The sequence below is a fragment of the Neodiprion virginianus genome, chromosome 2, assembly GCF_021901495.1.
Source record: "Neodiprion virginianus isolate iyNeoVirg1 chromosome 2, iyNeoVirg1.1, whole genome shotgun sequence".
NCBI classification, from domain to species: Eukaryota; Metazoa; Arthropoda; class Insecta; order Hymenoptera; family Diprionidae; genus Neodiprion; species Neodiprion virginianus.
In genome coordinates, this window is record NC_060878.1 from 32260510 (window position 1) to 32284692 (window position 24183).

Below are 24183 nucleotides of genomic sequence, written 5' to 3' on the forward strand. Positions count from 1 at the left end.
TCAACCCCACACAAGAGCAGAAATTTTACAGCGCGTGTCGTTGATACCTGTACTTTGATAATTAGTGTGGCGGGAATACGAGAGAGAAAAGGTTGCCTCGCAGAGGTTGAAAAAAAAGCAGCTTGGAAATAATTAAAACAGCTTACATCGAATGCGAAAACATAATAATATTTCACAACGAATGGCTTCCGGCCATTTTCTAAGATCATTCTCATCGCCACTACGTCACGCGGACTTCGTCTGCAGGTATAAATATCATTAGGACTTCGAATCAGCTAACAAAAGCATTAGTAAATGGCACTAATAATGTCGTTACGTCTCCCAAGTATTTAACCATCATTTCGTACTTCGAAACTTGATCTTCTCTCTTCCCAGTGTCAATCCAAGTCCGCCATGCTTGACTCCAACTAGGATGACAATGTTACATAGCATTGATGCCGTTCGAGTAATCTTCTCGTATGGAATGTAACAATTGTTGAATACTCTACACTCGCATTGTCAGAGCCATCGCTACCTGAGTTCTGAGGGTGAAGTGTGGAGGGTGGGTGGATGGCACCGCACGTCCGGCCAATGTAACGTAACGCCACTCGACAGCGACTCATGGATCGTCGGTTCTAATCCATAATTAGCAGGCTCTACTCGAGTTGCAAACTGGAGCTGCACTACGTCGTCGACCTGTGGCTGGTATTCTCGCTCTGGCACGGTGGTATAAAAACTAAAATTACGATGGTAGTAGACGAACGGATAATACAGTCCTCGATTTCGACCTCGCGGATTCGTGCATCTATCTTTCGCCACGTTTGTAGAGTTATAACTCTGAAAGAAAATCGTTTTCGAGAAATCTACTCGTTCGATTAGCAGCCCGTCAAAAACTTGAGATTGTGTTCCAGCCGTGGGAGGCAGGCAAACTATTGGAATCAAACTACCAACACATACGGGAATATCGGTACGCATGGGTACGAGCGTGACTAGACGAGGGCGTGGAAATGGAGACCAAATTGCAGGTTCCCCGGTCTTCATATTTGTTGAAAATTCAAATAGCGAGCAATTATGCAGAGTTGATGTTTGCTCCGATGAAAATTTACCATATCGTAGACTCAAAGGTGCTGAGTGCAAGGCAGACGACTTTGGAGAGTACGAGCGATTATCGTTACGCTTGTATTTCACCTACGGGCGAACACTGGCAATGCACGGGGAATTCCCATTTCTCAAACTGATCTAACAAGTTTTCCATGTTTGAACCGACCCGCAATTCTAGCTCGAGCTAATTCCAACTCAACCCTGCGACATCGGGTGTCTAACTAAACGCAAGGCATTAGACACGTATGTATTATGTTCTGCCGGAATACACCCATAAATTTTGAGACGACGTTTATTGTTACCCTCGTTCGAACGGAAAAACATGACTACGGTATATCAAACCACTTGGTATATAATATTTATCCAGTCGTTTCTTTCTGCATTTATTTATTTAACCACAATGGAGCAGAAATTTTATCTCCACGATGGAGACGCAGAATTTACGTCCGTTCGGAATCAGATCACTCTCACACCGAACGAAGCTCTCGTCTATCAGCCATAATTTAACGGGGATTGCGTCACGGCTGAAAGTAATTTAGCTTTTCGACAACTTTACGAACAGTCCTTACCCCTCTGCATCATCGCGGAATAATACGTGGGAGCTAAAGGATTCCCTTTCTTTACGCGCAGATATTCGTATGTACTTGATACTCGATAAGAAATTCGTCAGCAATCGGTGTGTACGCTGCCTAAGCCAACAAAAAGAACTTTCCCAGGAAAATATATGCCGCAATAGGTTCGTTTCAGTGTTGAAAAGGGAAGGTCAAAGTTATGTATAACATTATGTATGTAAACGTATTATATATACCTCCATGTGTGCCGCGTGTGCGCGAAAATGCGAGCATGGATTCATATTTTTTCTGCCTTTCCGCTCCGAAGATTGATACGAAAATGGAAGATGGATAGAACTTAGTAAAACGCAGGGAATAAATTACTTCGCAAAGAATCACGTTCACGCATTATATACTTCTGTGATACGGATGTAACTATGCATATATCTTTTTTCAAGAGAGAGCTCCGTTCAGAAAAACAAAGTTGAATGACGTGCAAGAGAAAAATCGAAGGTGCAAACAAAACGGCGTTTGCGGCATCCAGCTAGAGTTTAAAAAAATGCTTCTTTCAGTTTATTGGAAGAATTGAAGAAAAATTTTTCATCGCCAGTCCGTAAAATTCTCTGGCTGGAAAAACTTTTCATGTGCAGGCGTCAATTATCTGTTTGAACTACCCAGTGCATGAGTATTTTTCGGTTCAGTCTACCAGGTGCACTTGGCATTTAATACTTGGACTAGCAGATATTCAACTCGATGAGAAATTCGGTTCGATAAAAACAAACAAAAAAGACAAGTTGCTTTTGAGATACGATAAATTTGACTTTCAACGAATTCTGCTTACCGCTAAATGTTTTTTCCTTGTGCCGTAGCTCGATGTATTTTTTATTTTTTTTTCCCCACCCCCCATTTACCCCTCTGTCATGCATTGATATTTCTAAAAGGAGAGCACTCGCGAAAGTTTTTATACAGAAAAGAAAATCTACGAGCCGGCGTCGTCGCTGTGTGCACTTAAATTTTTATGTCCCGTGACCAATCCTTCGCAAAGACTTATTTTTCACCACTAGCATAAGTGTCTCCGATATTTCGATTACTTCTTTTATTTTGACACCGTTGCCTTTTTTTTTTTTTTTGGTCCATACATCCATTAGTCTACAATTTTTATCATTACCATTCCCTTATTTTCAATGTTATTTTGTAACTAGAAGATTGATCAATCACGTAACGAGATTCGTTTCAGTCTGCAGTCTATATCGTATGGAGGAATATGTCGTTGGGTACAAATTTTAGGTCGTTAATCTACAGATGCAGGCTCTTAACTGTTTCCGGCACGGTGAGATGTAATAGAATAATACGTTGCACAAATGTTGGAACATGACACGACTGAAAAAGCTTTATGGATTTGTTGCAACCGAACGACCTGCGCATCACCATCGCGAATATAGCAACACGACCAGTGACACCTCTAGATGAAAATGTAATACTCTACTCGTCGTTCATTGTTTGATGAAAATACAACAGCGTTTTAGTTTGCACGTAAACTGGTGATCAGGAAATGAACACGTCGCACTGTGCCCGGATTATTAACGCTTTTTGATGAAATGAAGCTTTTGTCGGACACCCTGCAGCGATTTTCTACATCGTTATAACAGTGTTAAAATAACGCAGATCACCGAGGCGATAATCTGTACCTTCGGTAAAAAAAATTCAGCATCGAATGCAAAGCCAGCTTGTCTGTTGCATTTAACGTTGATATTCGCGAAAAGTTGCATAAGCGCGCAAAAGCCTTGAGAGAAACGCGTTGCGTGTTTGAAAATAAATAAAGAAAGAGAAACCAAATAATGAAACAAAAAGAAAGCCTGTAGCAAGGAACCAGCGAAACAAAAGGACGAAGAAAGAGCGACGTGTCACAAAGGATAATGAGGAAATTGCTTCGCTGATGAGTGCACACGTTGATCCAGCGGCCCTCTGAAATAATAATTTGAATTTGGTCGGTCACTGACCGTAACTGTAAAGGGTTGTCCTCCACCGTCGTTTCGGTTAACGCAACTAAAGTGTCCGGCCAGTGGCGTAATTAAAAGATCCCATGCCCGTGCCCTTTAATAACGCTTAAGCGGTTTACTTCCATACAACCAACCGTTGATTACAATTTCCCAACCCTCTAGCTCATCAATCTTGAGATAATTCCCTCGGTTTCAATGGAAAATTTCCCCCCTTCGAGCGAATTGTAATTGAAGGAAAAATGAAAAAAATTAACAGTAAAAAAAAAAAAAAACACGTTAAAAAATAAAAGAAAAGCAGAAAGAAAAAAAAAAAAAAATTGCTACCGTTTCGACATACGCGCGTTATTTTCCCAGTTGAAAAATTTCCACGTCACTGGATCAGACACAACGGTAATACACGGTTTTTGTTGAACGGGATAGGATAGGAAATAGGCCCGTGGGGCGAAGCCTGACTGTGTCACCTCGCTCACCCGCTGTTCAGACATCAAAGAGACCTCCATTCGCTCACGAAGTACTCTCGGTCCGATCGCCCCGCACCGCGGGAAGTTCGATACGAGTAAGGGGGGGGGGGGGGGGGGGGGGGGGGGCGAACTTTCGAAGCAATAAAGCTTCGAAATACACAGGAATTTGTATCGTTTTTCTAGTGACCTTTTTTTTCTTTCCTACGCTACCGAAGGTCTTCCACTGCCATGTTGATCGTCGGATTTTCGCGGTTTCCTGATGGGCGCACCAACGGTAAGGTGAAAGAATCCCTTACTGCGATACTGAAGAATCGTGGTCGGTCTTCTTCTAATACATTTTACCAATGACCCAACGATCACGAACGAAAAACAAGCGTTACTCGTAATGCATAAAAAAGGAGGAACGAAAATAAACACAGGGGGACAGAGTGTAATGTGGAATATTGAGAAAACGTGTGACGAAATTTACGACGACATACACACGGTATAAATGTTATGGAAAAAAATTTATGGGAATGATTGTCATACGGTGCGCTGCAGTACTTGGCAAAAAGTAACCGTTACGGCACACCTTCCATTTATGATGCAAAAATTGCGTCAACTTGGAAAACGTGGGTGGCATGTAATTGTGATGCGACACTGACGATATTCGTGATAATACCAGAGAGAAATACATACACAATATGCACAATATGCACATGGATGTATAGGTGTGCATTTAATTGTACGACGATGAATCCGATTGTAGTATATCTGAGGATGGCGTAAACCGATTGTGCTGAACGATTGCACGCCTTAAGGTTCCGAAATCTTCCTTTCACCGCAAATTCCTACTAGTCCCTAAAGTCAAAGTAATTCGATAAAAAGCTCGCACCAGAGCTGCGCCATCGATTCGAGAACAGAACGCTTTCAAAAGGGACGAAAACCAAGCCATATAAAATCCCTCAAGAGCCATAAAGTCGGAAGGACTTCTCGTCAAAATAATTCCTTGTCCTAAAAAAAGAACCTATTTCTACCTCCAACTTTAGTGCTGGCAGTTGAATGCCATTCCTTGAGTTGTGAGGTTGTACTTGGGTTTTGTACATTTGATATTCGTGATTTATACTTTTACTTTAAAGCCGTGGTTTTTTACTTGCTTAAAACCTGTTGCCGTTGAAAATCTTATGGTGAAGAGCGGTACGATTTAAAGCGTGGTCGAAGAGGATATGACTGAAGGATGCACGTCATTGCAAAGCAATAATCGAGATAGAGGGTTATTTATCTATTATCCCTTTCTTTTCTCACGATCTTGGTGTTGTAAGTCTTCAACAAGAAAACAAATGGGGATACTTTGGTCGACTATTACTTACTGACCGAATTTCGAAAGTGACACACGCGTACCTTCCGGGCCCCGTTTGTCTTGCTTACTTTCGTACATTATTATATACGTGTGGCTTAGGTCATATCACTGGCACCGTTATTCAATGCCTTCATAGCTACTCAGCTGAATTATAGTGCCTTCAACGAACAAATTGCAAGAATATTATTCTCATTTGAATTGGAAGTTTTTTTTTTTTATTTGAACTTGTGCTGCAATCAAAGTTTCAAAATTCACAACTGAAAGGTCGCTAGGATTTACCAAAGCTAGTCAACTAAGCTCCCTCCTTTTCATTTTTACTAAAACTTTGACTACTTTCAAAAATCCCCAAAATCTCTTGATTCACATGCTGTACGAACGTAATGATGATAAAAATAAACGGTGACGTACAGTCCTAAATCGCGATAATTATCTCGAAAGAGATGGAGCGACGTACAGGAATAGTTGTACGGCGTTAAGTCTAGCGTCTGGAGATTATGCGACACGTAATCTCACGTAGGGAAGGCAAATGGGTAGTAAATGCACATGCGCTGTATGCATACATGAATAATATGTACATGTGATTGCGAGTATATAAAGCGTGCCTGGTGACTACAATATAATGTACATGTATATATTTAATAATAATAATAATAATGATGATAATAATAATAATGATGATGATGATGATGATGATGATGATGACGATGACGATGACGATGACGATGACGATGACGACGACGACGACGACGACGTTGACGATGATGATAACGAGACCGATCGATGAAACGAATTTCACGTAACGACATGCTCGGAGTCGTTAAAATTTTTCCGAACGTGTTATAGCTGACCTCACCCGGATCTAAGATTATCAAACTGCAAGTTCATAGTCTGGCTATCATGCATTATTCATCGGGGCCGCAGCCGAACAACCACTGTATTATAATTCTTACGTCGTGTATATGAAGATTTTCTTTCATTTTCCAGTTCATTTTGTTTCCCCACTCTCGTTACGTCTCTCTTTCTCTTGCTTCTCTCTTTGTGCGCGCCAGACTTTCGGAGAAAAATCTTATATTTTGTTTTATGCAAGAGCTTTCACTTTTAACCATGTCTTCTACAATTATCCCCGATTTCGTGAACGCAAATTTCTCAAACAAGTCACGTCCATAAGTCGAGTTTCGGGAACTCCGATAAAAAAAATCGTAGCATTCATAGTCTGTGACCAGTCATGGCCAACATGATCGGTCTAAGTTCAATGCTGCAGTGACATTCAGTTTATTTCTTCATCTTCAAAAATTTTGATACTAATCCTGCAGCCAAGAAAAACGTGATCCCACTTAAGTGGGGAGAGAGGAGAGATCCACAACTGCTATCGCTACGGAATTGTTTTGTAGAAATCGTTGAAAACCAATGTAACGTATGTGTAGACGGGGAAGAGGTGCAGTGGTAGGATTTTAAGCGGCTTCCAAGATAAAAAGAAGAGGGACTAATTTATTCCTGCACCGACGGGAAATTGCAGCGTAATTATTATTCGGATTTAACGAAAGCGCTTATGCGGTTGTTGGCAGCTCTTCCGCCTTTCCTCTGCCCGTGATCCTTGTAAGACCACGATTAACCCCCGGATCCGGCTCCGTAGTGAAATTGAGCTACGAACATTTTATTCCTGATTTCGGTACTAATTTTTCGACGAAGCAGCTCCGCGGAGCTTCCTTTTCACTAATTAGCACTGGCTCTTTCCGCTTTCATTTACGAATCTATTCCTGCAGCCTTGCTTGAGAGTTTGCAAAAGAAAATTTTGATAAAAAAAAAAAAAGAAACAACTTCTCTAACCGCTCAACAGCAACGAATACTCTTCCATTCCCTGAGGATACGAAGATGTGTATGGCTGCAAACGCGTGCGTGATGTGGCATAAGCGCAGTATATCGCCAACGCTGCTGTAGATACGTTATCGCCGATTCCGTAGTTTCAAATATAGTGATTATCGCGGGCGTGACAAGCGACTTAACTGCCGGTGTCACGTATCATATCGCTCTGGTTACTGAATTATTTATAATTTTAATCTCTTCCACTTAGCCACAACGCGGCCACGTAACACGTACCCAACACGAGAGCTAGAGAGTGAGGGGGAGAGAGCGAGAGTGCGTGGCATCGCATGACCGAAAGTGGTTGTAAATATATCGAGTAGCAATGTGCGATTATCGATGATCTTATCGCGACTCCATGGATGCGATAAACCGATGATCCCTCGCTTGAACGGCACGGAAAAAAAGGAATTCAGGAGAAAAAACGCAGGCTAGTGTTCCGTGGACTACCGATGCTAGAGATTGCGAATTGTTTAAAGGTTCACGACATTCCGCACGATGATACGGGGATGCGTATGCAGATGCAGGGCACAGAGACGCTAATTGGTTGGAAAATTTAGACAATAATTAGTTCTCAAAAGAAACTTGTAAAGAAGAAGAAGCAATGCACGAAAAATCGTCCGTCATGCATTTGACTACCTTTAAGGTAATAAAATCGAGTTGAATCTAGATGGTCTAGCGATATTATCCGGCATACATTTTTCATCACTTTGTTAAAGTCCGGAAGAATAATAATACGCGGTATGAAAGTTTGAGAAGTGGAAGGGGAGAGTCGATCCTGTCCGTATAGGTATAAGTTATAATACCAGTCCAATCTCTCGGCTGCTAAATGCATCGCCTGCACCAAAAATCATACGGTGCTTGGTTATTCATGGCCTTCCAACGATCATAAATAATGCAATCTCAATTAATATTACTCCCCAGTTGTTATACTGGCTTAATAATTCCAGGTGGAAGTGATAATAGCGTCTTACATGCGGAGGCTTCATTATTCATGCTTGACTCGGAGAGGCGCGGAGTTGCAGGTTCGTTGGTGACTCCTTCCTTCCTTCCTTCCTTCCTTCCTTCCTTACTTCCATCCTTCCTTACTTCTGGTGCCTCCAGCCGCCGGGCTTGCATGTGCCCAGCGTATATACGAGAGCCGAAGTTTCTGCACTTTAAGAGCCGAGTAAATCCCGAACTTAAAATGGCCGGATTTTTCCCATATCTCAATATCTGATTTCTCGAACGATCGATTTGGAACACGAACTATGTACTTCGATCAAAGTTATCCAGCAGGCAGCCTCTTCCCGGACGATGAGAACTGACGAAAATTAATCGCTCCGGGTCGGCGGATCCTGTCAATAATTTTATTCAAAGATCGTTGCCGGGTCTCGAATCCTCTTCCAGTGTCAAATATGCAGTGCTTCGAATCCTGAAGAGTTGTACAAGGAGCGAGAAAGCAGATACACGGAAACTGTTATATTAAACGTCTCTCGGCTGCCAACCACGACTGTCGCCTCAACCCTGTCACGTTATTCGGAACAGCTAGCGCCCTGACTGACGTATTCAAATATACAACGATATCTCGCCTGCACTCGAGTCTCGGATGGCTGCTACCGGAAGAAGTCTCTCGCTTACCATATTTATTGGACTGCGATGGGAGAGAAAGACGGTCGAGTCGCCATAAAACCAGCTCTAGTCGGATTCAGCAATCTGCCTCGAACCATCCTTTCACGACGTTTTAATAATTGAACAGCTCAAATCGCAGGATGGGATGTAGCGTATATGTACGTATGAATTTCGAAGGCCCGCTGGTATTACATATTTGAGGCGGGTACCTTAAACGCGGAGAAAACGACTGATGGGGGCGGGGATCGATGGTGCAATAGTGTATATCGGTATACGAAGGGATCCGTTTTGAAAGAATTAAATTGGAAAATTCCTTCGCCTTATTGTTGGCCAATTCCAGTTGAATGGCGTCACGCTTTGTATACCTATACTATACTTACGTATACCGGTAGCGAACCTCAGATACGAATCCGCGAAAATTTCCACCGATTTTCAGTGGTCGGTATTAGTATAGGATCGGCATCTTCGATTATTTCGTAATTTTCACCAATGTGTCGTTCTGATCATGTTCAGGATTTTCAAATTCCTCTACATCATTAACGGACGAAAATAAGTATTTTCACAATTTGTATGGCAAGTTGAGAAGGTCGGATGGGAATTGAATTTTCGTTCTTTCTTTTAAATGTTTTTTGTTGTGTTAACGAGATTATCGGTTCCGAGATAAATGATCCTGCTTGGAAGATGGGAGGAGGGGGAGGGTCATTATTTCACTGTTATCTTGATTTTGGGTTATTTATTGGTCAATCAGTTATCGCCAAATTCAATTTAGTTGCCACCGATAGGGGATCACGGTCGCTTAGAACGGACCATAGGATTGGTTAATTTCAAAGAGCGATGGATCCGCTGTTTGTTCATGCTGGCTTTTTGTACCTAGGAAACGCAATTTCAATCTTTTAATTGGAATCGATTAAACGCAATACCCTGACCGCCGCTTATTACCAGCCTCCCTGCGAATGTTATCCCGTACATGGCATGATATTCTGTTCTTTTTTTTTTTTACCGATTTCTCTCTTACGTTTTTATCGAAAAAAAACCAGAATTCGCGAGGAAAAATAATAAACAATGGACAAATGAACGAGTAATTATTTTTGATCAATTTCGCACCGATGTTAAACGGGCATTATTCCATTACATCTCATCCCCCGTAGCGACGGCGTGAGAATGGCAAAAATTCAGTCATGTGTTCAAACATGCAACTCCCTTCCCTACTCGATGTTAAACAGAGGGAAAGGAGTCGCCGTATATACCCGCCTAGAGGTTTTATGGATTACAAGAGGCGAAATATTCATGTGAGAATAACCCGGCTGCGGACAATCCACCCAGATACGGATGTCGTCGTCCCCTTTCGATGGTGTTAATGTGTAATAATTGTTCACTAAGTGCTGCTAGTACTTACGTATCACGCGACTGTAATGGTACGGTGAGTTAGTGTGCTTGGAGGGGTGATTCACCTAACCATTATCCGGATAAGAACACCTTTGTTTCTTACAAAGGCCTGGATCGAGGAAAAGACAACGAAGACAGTCGGCGTATTCGTGATTTATAAGAAATGCGGGTATTTTGTTTGTATCATCGTTATGAGCTTCAGCCCCCATTATTTCGCTCTTTTAATGAGGAATTGAAAAATTTGACGATTGAATTTGAACTAACCATCGATTCTTCGTTACATGATAACCGGATCATTTTGCTGAAATAAAATTGAAAGATTGTTTTTGGTTTCGTATTTCTGGAAAAATTGGGTATAACAAAAAGCAAAGAAAACCGACTGGACTAGGGATATGGATCTTCGCGCAAAACGTGCTTATTTCAACAAAAAGCTTAGAGATGGCTTGTTGATCAGTTTTCGAAATATTGTCGTACCAAAAATTTACCACACATACGCACGCATACACACTGGAACCTTTATATGAAAATGGTCAGAGGTGATGTTTTAGATTTGAGAAGGTCGAGATCAAATGAAAAATCAACTTTTCATTTTCAGAGTTATTGTAACAACTTTTTTTCTCCTCCGAATACAAAGAAGACTGAAATAAAAAATAAAAACGTGACGGATTTCGCGGTTTCCCAATTTTTCAAAGTCAACCGATCTGCGTAACCGTCCGATTACAAACGAATAGCCACACATATTAAAATCAATCTTTTTCAACGATTTGACAAGCATTTCATACAAAAGCCTGATTATTAAATTCCGTTATACAAGTCAAGCGGCCGCACGGTGGCAAAACGGAGCCAAGGGGGTGGAAGGAAAAAATATAACTGGATAAAAATGCCCAGGGATTCGTAAATCTCCGAGCAAAATTCGCATTTCAGCTTACAGTAGGTGAAGTTCAAACAAATGAATCACCCCGCGTCAAGGTGGGGAGGGGGGTGAAAGGAGGGCGGAAATCCTCGCGGCCCTTCGATTTAATTTGGTAAAATCGAAGTGTCGTGGCCGCCGAGGGTGAAACGGGGTGCCTATAATCCGGTCCGTCGTCCCCGGCGTCCCGGCGTCCCGGCTGATTATTCACTTTGCCTTTTTCTGCCCTCCCTTTCAAAGAAATTTTCACCGAGTAAATACACCCCAAGACGCGCCGGTGCCTTCCCTGCGAATTCTCCCGGATCTCTGATCGCTGCGTTCGCAACGCGGCTCTGATCCGCCTCAATCGAACCGTGGATACAACAACTCGACAGACGGATCCTCGGCTTCTTCTCCCCGGCGACGTGACGCGCGACGACGGGATCTGACGGGTCACGGGTCACTGCAAGGGGTCACTCGGCATTTGTGCCCGTGTGGTCGCGTCTGGGGACCCAATTTGTCTCTTTGTTCTCCGCCATCCCTCCGCGACTGCACATCAACTCGCCGATTTCGGGGGCGGCCGGACGGACGTTGCTTCAGCCCTCGCCCCAAGACCACGGCATTGCCACCCCCGCTGCCCCGTCCCAGTTGACACCGTCTGATTTCTGGCGGGTGAATTATACGTACGTATACTTAGGCTCACAGCGCGTTTGAACCACATTCAGACAGCTACCGACCATCGTTTTTTTTTTTTTATCATCTTACTCGTTTGAGAAAGGGAGCTGGTGTGTATAACGTGCAGTGAAATAAGACAACGGATACAATGATTATTTTCTACGGAGCGACCTTCGTCATCAGGATCTTCAAAACCTTGCCAGGTTTGGAGAAAATCTGCATATACGAACCGTATATTCTACATTATGACCGACTTCGTATGCACTGAATAATAGGGATAAAAAATTATTCAACCGATGAAATGTCAAATCTATACGCCAAATTAACAAATTGTGGGATAAAACGGAACGAGTATTGTTAACTTTCGAGTAATGACTTCCTGTTATGTTTTCATCTTGAATTCAGCAGCAGCAGAGAGAGCTTCAACAGCTACTATTACTTCTTAGTCGAAATGGTGAATAACTGGTGGCTTCCATCCATTTTCGGCTATTGGAGATTCGAACAATTTCTCCGGGCGTTGTACGAGGTATAGAACAAACCACGGCAGCTCCTAAATTTCTTGTTGGTCTTCTCGAAAGCACAATACGTTGTAGTTATCGCGCTGCTGGCACTCGTCCATGTCATAATGAGCCCTGGACAAAAAGGTGTTTCGGGACGGATGATGGCATGGCAAGGATCAGAGGGAAAGGGAGTAGGGTATAAGGCGGGAATGTTTTGCGGGTTAAAATATTGCACTCAGCCTCCTGAATGCGACTCGAAACTCGCGAGGTACGTGACACTCGACGGATTGTCGATGAGCCTATTTTCCATGGAAGATGACAATAACCGAGACCGAGAAATCAAAGAGAGAGCGAGAGAGAGAAAGAGAAAGAGAGAAGGTAGCGACAAATGTAAATAAAAATCGACGCTGCCAATGTAATTTAAAACGTGATTCTGATTCGAAAATCCACCGCTCGCGTAAATGGTATCCTTATGAAAGTGGATGTTTATAAAGAGATCCCGATATTCGTGTGTCGATACACACGCCCAGCGACGGGTGTGAATAAGTGACATTTCGGAGCTCTGTGAAATCGAAAGCGGCATCCTCCAAAGCCGGAAAGCTCGAAATCTCTGCCAGCCGTCCGTGTTACGAGGTATCTGCCCCGGCAACCATCTTCCAGACGAGTAAATACCAAACTGATATTTGGAATAGAGATGTACTTTGAAACGCTTGATGCTCTTACTCAAAATCTGGACCTACTTAGCTCGGTAAATTTTTTAGAATTATAGCGGAACTCTTGTTATGTGGAAAAAATTCAACACGCTGTCGCAATAGCGTGCCTCGAAAATAGTCCTCGTTATATTTCGTCGAAACGGGTCTCAAGTCTACCGCGTGAAATTCCTCGCAAATTTTTTCACGGACAATTTGCACGCGGGATTCTCGAGGCGTCAGCAATTCGTTTTTATTGTGTTTTCTTCATTTTTATTTACCGCATCAGCCTCGCGGTTGAACTGTTCGACTTTTTTCACCGGCAACTAATCGAAATATAACATGACTGTTATCAGAATTTCACTCCGTTCGTGCGGATAAATTCAGTGAGAAATTGGCAGCAAACAGTTTGAAAGTGTACAGGACTTAAGCTTTATACCGCAGAGAGGAAATATGATTTATGAGAAAAATTGCAACCTTTTACAATGTGCAGGCTGCAGTCCGCATCAGGTTCAAGTCTTGCGGAGTATGCAAAAAGTGACGTAATCCTCGTACGAATACCGAGGATTCGCGAGTAACAGCAATTTATGTACATCTCAAATTTCTACGATCAATTTTTTTTTTCCGACGTATATTTAAAATTGCCCGTTAAAATATTCGGCTTGGGAATATTTAATGTTAACATAAAGATTTCCAGTTGACCAGGAATAGGTCAAGAATTATCCCTACAACCCTTGTATAATGAATTTGAATACAGAGAGACAATACATACAAGTATAAAAACCGCGCACGGAGAACCGAATTTTGAACGTAAATTAGATTTATACCGTTTGGCAAAGTACAAGGCTCGAGTGTTTTTCAACGGCACACCTCCGGTACCTTATCGCGTGCAATTATTGCTAATGGTAGCGAATTTTTCGCGAGGAAATGCTCCTTTTTCAACATCCCTGAATCGTATAACCCCTCAGGTCACGTTCGGAGGATATTTGGCTATTCAACATGAACGAGCGCATTTTATTTTTTTCTCCTCTCCTTCTCCTTTGAAACCTATAATTTTACCCGGCTCTACACTTTAGGCAGCCTACCCTCCGCCTCTCGGCACTCCGTTCTCAATAACGGGATCCCTCCAGGGGCGACGACAATCTTGTGGATGAATGCCCCGGGTGTCAGGTGACGACGACTCCGGTCCTCGACTCCGCCGATCTGAATGCGGCCCGCCCGCCTTGGCGGAGCACACAGGGATGTTCGCAGATTTGAAATACGAATAACCGTTGACGGAGCAAAGTACTCGACGCACACTGCGAAGCTCTATTATAAAACGCGATCCAGCCTATCGCGTATAACCGCCTTCGAGCTTCGCAGGGGCGGAGAGAGGGTTGTAAGCGTGCGGCAAGGTCCGAGGGTGAAAAATAGGAGGGAGGGTACGGAGAATCGACTGGAAATTTCAGGCACCTATTTATTGTACGAGGGAGAAACAATCGGCGGGTCGGCTAATCAGAGCCGATTTCGGAACAGGCGGGGATGCCCATTTGCATTCGATTAATATTCGACATAGTCCAATTGACGTCGACGGCAATCGTGTCAGTGCGGAATTAGCAAATCTCTCGAGCATTTTCCTCTAATAATTAGGCAATTTGACGAGGCCGCGCGGCGTGCGAACGCCGGTGTATTTCCTACGGTCATTTGAGATCGGCGATGGTGCGGCGGACCGGCATCGGTATTATACGCGTATTACGCCGGCTACTTCCAGCGACAGCCATTTTCTGCCAATCACGACGAACCGCGAAATGGCAATCATGTTGTACCGAATTCACGCAACGCTTAACCCCTCGACGATACGCGTAGGTGTACATTCGCGTGGAATATACCCCTCACGGCTAAAACAAAGCGTATAACTCTGCGGAAATTAGATCCGTTCACCAGCGGTTTAAATTCGAATATCAAACCGTACGCTGCGGGTTTCACCGTTGCATTTTCGATTCGTCGCATTTACCACCGCGTGCCGCAGTTTTCTATTCGAAAACGATGCGCCCTGTTTCTCGTTACCCCGTTTGATACTAGCGCCGTACACCAACCTTCAGCTGTAACCGTAAACTTTTCTAAGAGAATATTTTCTCATAAGCGGCGAGACGAAGAAAGAAAGAGAGAGAGAGAGAGTAAGGTAAAGTTAAGAGCGGAGGCTGCTAACAAAATGAGATACGATCTGGTGGAATATTTCCTGTCTTCGCATCCACCGACCAACACTTTCCCACACAGCGCGCGCTTCTGCTCCTCGGCTACATTTGTGATGAGATTTCCTGTCTCAGGAGCTGGCCGAGGCGTTGATGCCGCCGCGACGTCCGCCGGAACAGGTTACCTCTACCGGGCTCCTTCCAGGACAAAGATGCTACCGGTGGCTCAAAAGCGATGCTGCACTTCTAGAAGCGTGCAGCTGCAGGGTCGACGGTTTAATTGTCTCCGTCCCCGCCGAGTCTTCGTTAGCTGCACTGCGGTCAAAGCCGCGAGCATTTGCACAACGCAAAAATTTGCTGCGGTAATTCGCTTCGCGGTTACGATGATGTCGCACTTGAATCAAATCTCAATACGATTGTACCGTTAGTTGATATGATTCTGCGTCAAAGATCTCCCCTTAACGGTAGAAATGATGAGTTGGAGAAAGTAATTTTCGCGTAAATTATACGTTAAAATGAGACAAAGCGATAATCAAAGCGGGCGAAACGCACCAAAGTATGAGCAAAACGGCGGTGGTCGGAATAACGCATTACCGTCCGAGAGACATCTGGCTGAATTTCATTGTCAGTGCAATTACGACGGGTCGGAGACCGCGGCCGCATTTGCGGCGTAACTACTCCGGCCCTCGCCTTGGCGGCGCGGCGGCGTTCTAACTTACCGAGTGACCGTCACCCCGCATGCAGATGTGCCCGTATGAAATGGCAGCCGCGAGAGTGTGATACGACTGTAGCACCCGAGAACCACATCCGCAAGTTCTGGCGTACAGTGTCGCAGAACTCGGGGGTCACGGCGCCGAGAGGGACGATTTAATTAGCGTCGCGGCACTTTTCTCGAGGATTTCTGCGTCCGCGACTTGACGCGTGGCTTCTAAATTGCAACTTTGCCGGCTCAACCCTTAATTCGAAAACTATCTCGAGGCCGGACGGCAGCAGCGAGAAGAGGAGGTGCAGCTTTCCCGACTGGCGGAGACTCCTCGAGAAACACGGAGGAAAGTTAGAGGGATGCTTCTCGAGTTCGGGACTTACGTTGACGAACAGCGGCAGCGCCGTGAAAACTTTGCGGCGCGGCCCTTCGCTTCGTCTCTGCGATCCAACCCCTTCGGCCCCTGCTTCTCCACGTTAGGCATTCGATTGTTTCCGCATGGTCTTGCTTTCCTTTTCTACCGCCAACGCGGACGCGGATATCGAATGTAGATCTAGAGATTAGCGGTGTATACCCATTGTTGCAATTAACAAGATTAAACGGGAAACACCGAGGCGTGTAAGGCCCTCCCTCCTTTTCGTCCCCCCAACCCCATCGGCACCCCCGTTGCCGAACCGTTACGCACCCCGCTCGTTTCGAATCGGTAAGCCCCAAGCCCTGCGGACGAATTAAACTACGCAGGTTTGCTACGGTTTCGACCAACCCTTGTCGGAGATAATATACGCGTGAGATTTAAGCTGGCCAGCGCGTGCAGCCGATGCAAGAGACCTGATCGAGTCGGACGTGACTGAATGCAATCGGGGAAAAAAAATTTTTGACTAATTTCAATGGGATGCCGGTTTAGATGATTGTACGACGATGTGACTCGATAAGCTTAGAAGCTGATCGGAATTAGGATTCACGTTTCCATTTGTGAAAAATAATACAATCGACAGCGTAGTGTAAGAAGTATACTTTGAAACGACTAATGTTCGTTTGCAAAACGACGAAACACTGGAACTATTCGTTATGTGATTCGATGAGAATTGCTTCAAATTTTGGTGCAAACATCAGCAGTATCGAAATTTTTCATCGACTATATGAAATTCAATTCTTAACCCTGTAACTGTGTACCTATACTGATTATATAGAAAACGTATCAGTGTACGAGATATCGCAGGTACGTGTTCGCGATTAATCCACAAAACCGCATTATACGTACCGCGGAAGCTGAGGTAGGTACATAGCTACTGCACCTGTATTTAGGTGACAAAATGCATGTGAGAAAATTGGTGTTTATCTAGCGTAATTACCGACGAGGCGTTAATGACTCGGCGTCGAGACGCCCTCGACTAGTCGCGCTGCGCCGAGGCGGTGCACAATCGATCCAATGAATGACATAGAGGTGCCAACACCGGTGCCATTAATCAAGGGGAATACGTGAGCATCTCGGCAACGACGCGCTACGCTTCTATCCGGTAAAGTGTCTCGCTATTTCGAAAGCCAAGACGGTAAAATAAAGTCCTATTCACACTCGGTGCCGGTGCTTTAGGGTGCGGCACGTGCTTCGCTAATTAAACCCGTCTGCGTGAGCTTTTTAAGCAACGAGTATATGTGGAAGCCGTCGAGAGCCTCGCCGAAGCTTTGATCTTTTCTTTGTGACAGATAAAGTAGAAGCGGAAGAGGGAAAGAGGCGCGAAGCGTGTCGAGGTGCTTTTCACACAGGCATGAATCACGTGTCGATTGTTCATACTTTCCGAATTTTACCTCTGGTCAAACTTCGTTATTCAGTTTTGTAAGATCGCGCTTTTGCACTTTTGTGAGAGACGAATAGGGAAAGTAAAAATTGTACAACCCCTTCTGTACAGCGAGTTCTGCAAGAAACCGCTGGACGAGATATTTTACTTTGCTAAATACTTTTTTCAGTTTTGCTGCAGGTGTCGGGGATTCGACTTTAGACCCTGTTGACGGTGGTAATTTGAAGAAAAAAGTGAGTCGAGGTAGTCGAGTTCTTGCCTGGTGCAGGAAGATCGAGCGATTGCGTCGCGACGCCGTGGAATGGTTGCTGGAAAAGGTCGGTGAGAAGAAGTAACCGAGAGAACCGAGCCGAGCTCGAGAGGGAAAAAGGGAGAGAGAAACTGCCAACTTTGTAACTTCTTCGCCGGAGCTCAACTTGCACAAAAACAATGAGAATCGCTGAGGCGTGGATCTTACAAATTACGAGAATTCAACTTCCTCCCCGCGAATTCTATCGGGCGGACGGCGGTGCGCAGCGGGGCTGACGGGAAAAACCAAAACTCCATCATGGGCTGGTAGGCTCAGACAATACGGAGAAACGAACGGCAGAGAATATCGCGTCTGGTTACAAAAATAATGTCTCCGTCTTTTTCATAACTTTGATAAATCCCTCAGGAGCATCGGTTACGTACAGTGTATAACGATCAAATTCGAAGAGATACCCCATCAGCGGCTAGTGAAATTAATGGGATTTTTCAAAATTTCGTTAATGCAAGGAAATTTGGAGAAAGATTCTGTAAGAATTGTAACTCCAACCATAAATACTTACTTTAATAATGTTCCTTTGTTATACGAGGAAAGTGAAAGAATCTGAAATGACGAACCGAGAAAAAAAACAACAAAAAGAAAGCTAACCGAAGCATTGGAGGTCATTGAAAATTAACGTTCAACTCGTCAGCTTACATGTAACATATTAGCCAGCCTATTTGACCCCTATCGACAAACATAAAACACAGATTATTTCGAGAGCAAAAGCCGGATGTGTTCGCAGCTTACACGCCGTGTAGTTTGTTAAATTCTTCGTTCAAAAAATTAAAAATATTACTTACACTAACGTACGTTTTCAGTGAGGAGGATCAGTGTCGTGCTGTTACGATGCAGAATAGCAAATTTTTTGTTAAACGTTTTGAAAAATTTGTTCTGCATAAAGGGAAAATTGTAAGAAACGAAATATCTATCTCGGTGAAAGATATAATAATGGCCACCCTTTCTGCTTATAACAAGATCATGCAAATTTCTCCATAAACAAATATTATTGTTTAAATTCATCCTGGTTTTTAATTCAGCGTTTATATTTTATGCGCGGTCCTGTAATAAAAATTACTAAACATCGCAGGCACGGACTGAAGTTTTGAAGCTTACAAACTTGTTCATAGGTGAAGGGTGATTTATACGTCGACTAGCACCAATGTCAGGCAGAGAAAAATAATTGTATCGGAAAGTTGATTAGTCTGGCGCGCGAACTTTTTAAAACCTTGCAATTTAATTTTCAATACTTTGGCAAGTATACGGTTATATACGTAATAAATTATATAGACACTTTCGCACGGATTTAATACGACGAGAGTATTCTTTGGGAAAATCTTATCATCTTCACCGCGGAGTCTCGCGCGCATCTGGATAAATTTATGGTGCCTTGGAGTATCAATTTCACGTCCATCTGACTTCAGACGATGCGGCGTGCGTTTGCATTATGCTAAACCGCGTAAGTATAATAATTGGTGGGTATAACGAGTCGCGGTGAAAGTTCAAAAATATTATAAGCACATTATAAAGTGCTTGGAATGCTTAAATCAGGTTTCGGGGAGGGAGGCGGTCGGCCCTCAACAGCGGCACTTTTGGCAAAATGAGTTTCGTAATTGATTCAGATGGAAAAAGTTGCTAGGTGGCACTAGGTGACTCTCCGGCCTGCATAATAATTGCAAACAGTACCTAAAGCTGAGACAGGTGACATTAAGAATTTCAAAACTTCTCACGAAGCTCCGCTTGTCTCCTCCGAACTTATTATCATTTTTTTTTCACTTTCCTGGGTAATCGAGAGAGGAAAAAAGGGGGCGAAGAAAGGGTGAGAAATTCAGAAAACTCGACTGTAAAAGTACGCGTAGACCGATAAAAGCGCTTTTATTGCACCGGGGCTGATATTTGACGACAGTGTTATCACCGTTCCTCGTATTTTTGAAAGGTAATAAAACACCTCCAACTACCGGAAGTTGGTTACGAAACCGCGATAAAACTCGCCGGGCGTTAATGATTTTCACAAAGTTTAAGGCCCCCTCCCCCCCCCCCCCCCGCACCATTTCTCCCGCGACACGGTGCTCGCTCCGCAATTACAACCGGGGGTCAGTACCGCGCGTATTAATCGTCGCGTGGAATCAGAGCGAGAACATCTGTTTAGTTATTCTAAGTGCGATCAAGGGTAAGTAATTCCCAATTGAGTATTAAACTCAAGTTTGTACAGCTTCGGAGAATTTAAGCGAGTCTCTACTCGAGTCAATTTAAGCCGCCGCTTTTGCGGAATTCACAATTCCGAACGGCAGGCACGATTCGCCTCCGAACGCTGCGCGGCATAGAATAACCGACATTCTTAACAAGTAGAGATCAAAAACGATAACAAGATCGAGCGGTAATCCACAGTTTGCACACGTTCAAAATTTTAACGGATAGATTTTTTAAATAACCCATTATAACTCTTCCGTTTCAAGCAAAAGATGCTGTTGCGTCTGACCGAAAATATATTCCGAAGTCTATATACCGCAAATTGCGAGGTAAAAAACGAAGGATCGGAAAATCTTTTTACCCTCTACATTTAGCGATCATGTTTTATTAAGTATGTTATACGCTCCGTGGATAGATCAATGGTTCACGTTTAGTATTCGCCGGATGTTGGTAGCCGGCAGGTAGCGCCACCCTTGCAGACCGAAGCCCCAGGGAGCGCCCGGACACTCCATACAAGTGGTGAATTTTTAGTAATTATTGATCTGAGGAAATAGATACCTACCGGAATCGAATAGTCACGAGCGATAGCCGGAGAATATAAATTCCGCGATAAAGCCGCGGCGCCATGAATCGGCACGAGAATTTCCTCTGGAGAATATATTTCACAATGTGAAGTACGAAAAAAAGAAAGTAAAAAAAAAAAAAGACGAGGGGGCGAAAAATTGTTGTTCAATCAACCGTCGGGTTCTTTTTCCCGCTATAAACAACGTCGAGAATAGCCGATGGAATGCCAAGATCTGAATTCCTGTAGGGCATTTTACCGCATCTCTGTAAATAAATGCGTACCAATCGCGTCTCCGTACGCAAAGGCAAATATTCGACGCATCTTGACGAGAGTAATTGATATAATTTCACGAATGGCGTGTCTCGGGACGATAGATAAAACTGACTGGAATATACGCACGCGTGTAACAAACGTTGTATAAAGGGCGTAAAAATGTTACGCCGTTTCTCGTGACGCACTGCACGCACATTCGCGTCGAATAAAATATGATTTATCATATGGCGTACGACCCTCGTATAACATAGAAAAATAACCCCGAGTCCTCGAGCAGGGAAAACGGTCCGAAATTTTCAAGTCAGATCACTCGACTTAACTATCTCCCCCCAAAATTTTTACGATCAGAGAAATACACCGTAAGGTATTTATTTTTCGTCGGATGGCTTGAACCCCCGGCTACAAGAAACTTTTTCCCCCGTCCGATGTGATTAAAAGTTTATAATGCGGGTGAAAGACCGATGCTGGGTGTGCGTCGGGGCGCCACGCGTGTCAGGGGTTAGGCGAGGCGGCGGGAGATTGTAATTAAGAGAAGCAACACGCAAATTTGCGATCCATCTACGCCCCCCGTTCGCTTTCCCGAGACTGGGAGGAGCCCGACGATACGCCGGAGAGAGAGAGAGAGAGAGAGAGAGAGAAAGAGAGGAAGAGAGAGTAGAAGAATTAATAAACCCGAGGGCAAAGCTGCAGCGGGTGCAGGTAGGTCGTGTTTTATTTAATAGAATAAAGATGCGCTTGTGCCGTACGCCGTTTCTTAACGGATGACAAAAAAAAAAAAAATGTCAGATCGTTAATTTGGAAAGAAATTCAAGAGCTTGGCAAACTCTTATTATACCTGTACCCGACCCAGTTTCGCTTCGGAGAAGATGGCTCGTAGATTTGAAAGAGAGTCCACACCTATATGTACACGGGTAAACGTGAAAGGAGTGCAGGGAACACTTCTGACTCGGAAGCCTGGGGAACCCTCAACCCCGGTTCGCATTCTCGGAGTTTCCGCGTATCTCAGATCAGCTGGTAAAACGATAATGTTGGTAATAACAGAGCATGAGAGTAGCTGCTCTACATTTGCATAGATAGCAGGAACGACTAAGACCTGCCGCTATGCCTCGCCCCTCAAAACAACCCCGCTTAACCATAATCCATTTCGGATATAGCCCTTCCAAATATTCAGCTATCGCGAAGAATCCAAGGTTCACTCACTTACTCAAGTACTCGCGTATAGTCGACTCGAGATACAAACTGAAAACTACCAAAAACGAGACACCCGCACTATTTATCAAATGAAAAAAATTATCCTTCATTCTTTTATCCGAGAAGGCGTGAGTTCGGGAGTAAGTGAGACCGAGATTTAAATCAACACTGACGATTGGTTGTAATTTTCCGCGGTTCAACGACGTAAGTTTAGAAGGTAATTTAAAGGTTTGTCGAAGGAGTTGATTTGCGTTGCAAATCAGTTACAGCCAAGTTCTAAGCCGAGCAGAACCTCGTGCGTGAAATTCGTTTGAAAATTATGTTAGAATTTGATCTGAAACTGGATGTACGCGTATAATCCATACCTATATAAATACGTAAAGTTTATTCGTGCCCGCCGTCAGCTACCTAATCCGAAATAACGTAATACGTATTTATATCGTGCGAACAAGAAATAATCAAACGACTTGATACTTCGCCCCGATTCTCACTTCCGTGAACAAGCGTGGCGGTGGGTAAAAGGCAATTGTGAATTAATTAAAATTCCAAATTATCGTTATTACTCCTGTGAAGAATGGATTTTTTTCAAATAATATCCCTGCAGAGATGTACGCGTACAGATTACACACGCGTATCGTCGTGGTACACGAGGCTCGTGATTTAGGAGGAAAACCGGATTTAATAAAATTTATTTGTAAAATTCGGAGGATCCTGACCACTGGTAATAACATCGTGATAAAATTCCCAAAGTGATTATCCTTCTCTCTTTCGTTTTCGATTTTTTCTTTTGTTCCTCTTCTTTTTCTCTTTCTCTTCTTGCGTCATCATTTATGAAAGAATACCCGCGAGTTGGGAAAATCGGATATAGGTATGGAAACACTTTGTATTATACACGGCGTACATGCGATATGCATTGTTTATGGGTTGTTATCGAGGAATCCCTCGGAGGTAAAAAGGCCCGTTTGAAAACACTAAGCTAACCATAACGGTGAAGTAACTTTTGTATCTCCGTGTATACATGTATGTGCAGAGAATGGACGATCCAACAAAATCTAATTCACTCGGTACAGAGGGACTGGTTTTAATGGACGTACGCGGCAAACGAACCATGCGGTTCATCTGACAATCCGATTATTATTTCTCCGATGCTTTCATTCCGACCAATACCGCCTTTCGGTTTTAAACATTTTTTCATTATTTCATTCGTGCGCCGGTTGGATTGACGGAAAATCCCTGAAACCATCGTCAATATTACATTGCATCGATCTGCATCGACGCCAGCAGAACCCAACGAGTCTTCGGTGCTCAAACGTCGAGTTGTACTTTACGTTATTTTTTATATTTTACCGCCGTGAGACAAAGAGCCGGATATTCGACACGATTCTTGGTCCACGGCTCGCCCCCGGTTATAATGGATACAGGGAGCGAGCGCGCCCTGCGAGAGAGCCGTGAAATTTGATTTTTAACTTACACAAATGTCGAGTAATTGTGACGTAATTAGCGAATGGGAAATCAAGTCTCCTCAGCGAAATGACTTCCGAGTCAATTTCCTACCCGACTCCGCTCCGCCTCGGTGCCTGCAGTGCCCCACCAACCCACCCATTCACCCTCCGCGCCCTTCTCCGATATAGGTACCTTTATACCCAACGGCCATTTCGAGAGCCTTGCTGTCTACGCTAGACTGCGGGAACCGGCAGCAAACACTTTACGGGAATGAAACGCACGGTGAAAATCTGCCCAATGAACGTTGCCAACTTTACGAACAACGTGACAATTGACTTCCATCAACTTCGTAGTCCGTATTGACAATGACAGAAGTGTGGATTCTGAAATCCCTGACATTTGACATTCAAAGGGAAGCCTTTCTCGTCCAATATAATCGATTGTTGACTATCGATCTTGCACAATTTATAACGCATGTACAATATGATGGTAATCTACTATTATTATTATTATTATTATTATTA

The 24183-nt window shown here is 43.7% G+C and overlaps 1 protein-coding gene across 1 annotated transcript in view; it reads right to left on the reverse strand.

Annotated features, from left to right (window-relative positions):
• LOC124298734 (leucine-rich repeats and immunoglobulin-like domains protein 1) overlaps positions 1–24183 on the reverse strand; it is a 305656-nt gene that overhangs the window by 271373 nt on the left and 10100 nt on the right. The gene's annotated exons all lie outside the window — the stretch shown is intronic.